The sequence below is a fragment of the Echinops telfairi genome, unplaced genomic scaffold (genome assembly GCF_000313985.2).
Source record: "Echinops telfairi isolate 266 unplaced genomic scaffold, ASM31398v2 ScPeMD7_9;HRSCAF=40, whole genome shotgun sequence".
NCBI classification, from domain to species: domain Eukaryota; kingdom Metazoa; phylum Chordata; class Mammalia; order Afrosoricida; family Tenrecidae; genus Echinops; species Echinops telfairi.
The window spans coordinates 86,999,774-87,005,142 of NW_022103906.1; positions in this window are offsets into that span (position 1 = coordinate 86,999,774).

Below are 5,369 nucleotides of genomic sequence, written 5' to 3' on the forward strand. Positions count from 1 at the left end.
TTGGGTGCAAAGTGTTTAGAAATAATCAAGGAAATAATAATCTATGGTAATTTTTATGAAGTTATTCACAAAGTTTATATATATTTGCCACAAATTAGAAGTAACCTAAGAATACAAATAAATAAACTATTGTTTAGTCACATGCTGCAATATCATGCAGTCATTCTTCCTCATTTTGCTGACCCTTTTCCAAGCATTATGCTAATTTCCAGGGACTGGTCTCTCTAGATAACAACATCAACGTATGTGAGATGAAGTACTGTACTTCTTTTAAGAAAGATTATTTGTCTCCTGGCAATCCATAGTCCTTTCAATAATCTTGGCCAACACCAGTTCAAATGGTTCACTTATTTTGTGCTCTTTCCTACTCATTATTCACATGTATATGAGATGATTAAAAATTCCGGGCACGACTAAGGCATTAGTCAGCAGAGTTGCCCAATGCAACACGTTGTTTGATTTGTTCATGTCTGCTTTCATGGATATTGATTGTGGATCCAAGCAAACTCAAATCCTTTAAAACTTCAATTATTTATCTATTGATCTGGTTGGGATAATTTTAGTTTTCTTTACTTTAAATTGCAATCAGTGAAGTTATGGTCTTTGCTTTTCATCAGTAATTCTTCAAGTGCTCCACTCTTTTAACAAGCAATGCTGTATTCTCTGCATACTGCAAGTTATTTTTTAGACTTCCTACAATCTTCATGCACTGTTCTTGTTCATATATGCAAGTAATCCAAGCCTTATTCAAATAATCCAAGCCTCTTGGATTATTTGTAAATGCATATTGAGTAAGTATGGTCAAATGCTACACTCCTTCACCATGCAGTTCTGGATATTAAGCCACACAGTCTTTCCTTGTCTTCTAAGAAACACTGCCATCTAGTCTATGCAGATTCTGCATGAACACAGGGAGTGTTTGTTCTCAAATTCCCATTCTTATCTATATTATCCTAAGTTTTTTTTTAATGATCCTGAATGTGGTAGGTACATAATCTGGTATCAATTTAAGAGGATTATGAGTGAAGGGTGAAGTCTAGTCTGTCAATCAGATCATAGCCAATGAGGCCTATGTGTGGGCATGAGTTTCTCCTCAGAATTCTGGGAAATCCTGTATTCCTTCCTGGAGGCAGGAGACTCTCTCTCTGCTCACACCCTGCAAGACATCCCTGAGGAGAAGCCACATGGACCTACACTGATGCAGCCAGAACCCTGAACCCGGAGAAGACACGTGGAGACCCCTGCCAGCTTACAATGCCACTGGATCTACAAGACTTTCCACCCACTGACCTGTTATCTTCTTGCACTCAGCAGCATTTCATGTGTTTTGTGAGTCTGAAGAAACTTTATAGATTGGTATCAGACAAATGGACTAATCTCGGATTTATGGACTTGATCTGGATTGGGTGGGATGTTTTCTCGATGTTCAATTTTCCTTGTACATACACATATGTGTCTCTATGAATTTATTTCTCTAGTCCACGCAGACTAACAAACTTACAGTTGATTGCCTCAGTCAATAAAACACAACTAATCATTCCGATATTCTCTACTTTCACCTATGATCCATCTATTATCAGCGATGATGTCCTTGCTGATGTCCTTGCTGATGACCTCTTCATAAGAAGATTTAAATTTCTGGCAGCTTCCTTTAGAGGTGCTATTATGTGTTAGGCTGGGTTAACAATAATGATATAGTGCAATAATGTCTGCATTCTGTTGGGTCATCTTTCTTTGGAATGGGCACAAATATGGATCTCTTCCAGTTGGTTAGTCAGGAAACTGACTTTCAGGTTTCTTGGCATGGATGAGTGAGTGTGCTTCATTCATGTTCCAGACATTGCAGTTGGCATTCTGTCAATTCCTGGAACCTTGTTTTCCTTAATGCCTTCAGAGCATCTTAGATTTCTTCTTTCTATACCATTCATTCTTGATAATATGCTACTTCTAGAAATTGCTGAACTTCAGCCAATTTTTTTCTTGTGCAGTGACTCCTTGTATTCTTTTCAACTTCTTTTGATGCTTCCTGCATTGTTCAACATTTCCCCCTTTGAATCCTTCAGTATTTCAATATGAGGTTTCAATTCTTCAATTCTTTCAGCTTGAAATAAGATTAGCATGTTTTCTTATTGACTTCCTAATCCCCTGTGGCTACAAAGTTCATTAGAACACTGCACTTTGAGTTCTTGAGCTGCCCTTTAAGTTTTCGATTCAGTTCTTTGGTTTACTGATGTCTCCCATTGGCTGTAGGTACTCTAAGATCAAGAGCAAGCTTCACAGCTTCTTCTGACACTCACTTTGATCTTTTCTCTCCTTCCAGTATTTTGAATGACTTTTGGCTTTCTTCACGAAAAATGGTCTTGAAGTCATCCTACAGCTCTTCTGGTCTTCTGTCATTAGTATTCAAGGCATCAAATATTTTCTTGTGATGTTTAAGTGGGATATATTACTCCTGAGATCTTCTGCGGGATAAACTCATGGTTATGTTTTGGCTATAGTGGATGTGTTTCAATTCTCCTGACCTTCAACCTGAACTTGCAAAAATAAAATTGATTGTTTATTCCACAGTCAGCCCGTGGCTTTATTTTGCTTGATGACAATGAGCTTGTATATTCCATCTGGTGAAGTACATGAGACTCACTGTTTCCATTGTTTAAAATGGTATCTACAATGAAGAAGTCATTGGTCTTACAATATCTATTATGTGATCTCTCTCACCAAGGCCATATTTTCCAACTACTTTTCCTTTCACTTTGCTTCAAATGTTGACATTTCAATCACCAATAGTTATCAATATGCATTGATTGCCTGTTTGGTCAATTTTTAGATTGAAGAAGATATATATATTCCTGTCATAGTTAGCACTGTACTTCAAGATAGTTTTAAATATATTTTTGACCACAAATACAATCATTCCTCTTGAATTTGTTATTTTCATTATGATTGTCTGATTAAAAATGGCCAGTGCCAGTACATTTCATCTCACTAATGCCTAGGACGCACCACTTGCCTGCCCGTTTGTCATACTATGGTGGCTTGTGTGTTGCTGGGATGTTGGAATTGTAAATGTCAGCAGGGTCACCCAAAGTGACAGTTGCAGCAGGGCTTCCTGACTAACCCACACTACAAGAAAGAAAAAAAAAGAGATAGATGGTCCACTTCTAAGGAATTAATCACTGAAAACCTTAGGGACAGAATAGAAACATTGTCAGACATTGAAAGCCTCATGCAAAGAAGCAGCACCTTGTCAAACATGGTGCCAGAAGATGACGCCCTCATATCAGAAGGAACGCAACCTGTTACGGAGGAAAAGCTGCCTTCGGCCAAGCCTGGGGATGACAGCCTTTGAGAACTTTATTTGATGATGAAGCACACTCAAAATAAGAAACAGCTTCAAACAACAACTAGCAATTGAAGTTTAAAATGTATGAAGTATGAATCCAAAACATGTAAGTTGTAAAAAATGAAACAGAACATATAAAAATTGACATTCTGAGCATTAGTGGGCGAGTAATGGTCATTTTGCCTCAGAAAATCATATGGTATACTATGCTGAGAATGACATAATCAAGAGAAATGGTGCTGCATTCATCTTCAAAAAGGCCAATTTGAGATCTATCTTGAAATTCAATGTTGTCTGTGATGGGATTATATCTACTCACATTCAAGGAAAGACTCAATATAACTATTATGCAATCACATGCACCAAACACAAAAACCAGTGATGAGGAATTTGAAGAACTCATCCAACCTCTTCAGTCTGAAATTGATCAAAAGGCAATCAAGATGCATTGATAATTTTTGGCAATTGAAATGCAAAAGTTGGAAACAAAGAGGAAGGAATGGTAGTTGTAAACTATGGCTTTGGTTATTAGATATGAAAACAGCAGATCACATAATAGAATTCAGCAAGACAAAAGTGATGTTCATAACGAATATATTTTTTCAACAAGGGAGCTATGAGCATGGACTTCTCTAGGTGGAATACACAGAAATCAAATTGACTACATCTGTGAGACTAGATGATGAAGAAGCTCAATATTAACAGCTAACACTATGGCAGGGGCTCACTGTGGGACAGACCATCAATTACTCATATGTAAGTTCAGGCCAAAGATGAAGAAAATTAAAATAAGATCATGAGAGTTGACATATCACCTTGAGAATGTCCTACCTGAACTTTGAGGGCATCCCAAGAGGAGATTTAACACATGGAACATGAATGACAGAAGACCTGATGCGCTGTGGGATGATATTAGGAGCATCAAACCTGAAGAAAGGAAGGTCCTTATAAAGGCAGAAAAGATCAAGGTGGATTTCAGAAGAAACTCTGAAACTTGCTGTTAATCATAAAGTCTCTAAGGCACATGAAAGAAATGATGATGTAAAAGAGCTGAACAGAAAATTTCAAAGGGAAGCTCAAGAGGACAAAGTAAAACATTATAACGACACGTACAAAGACAAGGAAGAACATGCTCAACGTATCTGAAACTCAATGAACACAAGAAAAAGTCAAGATTTGCAATATAGAAAACTATGGGAATGCTGCAAGAAGCATCCAAAGAAGATGGAAAGAAAATAGTCACCGTATCAGAAAGAATCAGCAGGCATTCCACCATGTCAGGAGGTAGTATATGAACAAGAACCGGTGGTACTAAATAAAGTCGTTCAAATTGCCTTGAAAGCATTAGCCAAAAATAAAGTTCCAGGGGCTGATTGGAAAACCAATTTGAATGAGTCCACAAGTTGAGGAAGCACTGGAAGCACTCACTCGTTTATGCCAGAAAATGTGAAAGACAGCTATTTGGTCAAATGACTGGAAGAGACTCATATTTATACTCATTCCAAAGAAAGGAGGCCCTCATAGCATCCTCATTTCATAGAACAATGTTATTAATATCACATGCAAGTAAAATTTTGCCAAACATGACACTACATTGACAAAGACCTACCAGAGGTTCAGGCTGGATTCAAGGTATATTATTGCTGATATCAGATGTATCTTGACTGAAAGCAGAGAACACCAGAAAGATATTTACATGTGTTTTATTGACTATACTAAGTCATTCAGCTACATGGACCATTCGTGCTCTTCTGGAAACTGCACGAATCAAAAGGCAGTTGTGTGAACAGAGCAAGGGCATACTGCATAGTTTCAAACCAGGAAAGGTGTGCATCATGGGTATATCCTTTTACCAGACTTATTCAATATGTATGCTGAGCAAGCCATCAGAGGAGCTGGTTTACATGAAGTAGGATTTGGCATCAGGATCAGAGGAAAGCTTATCAACAACCTATGGTATACAGATGACAAAGCATTGTTTGCTGAAAGCGAGGACCTGAATCACTTGATGATTAAGATCAACAAC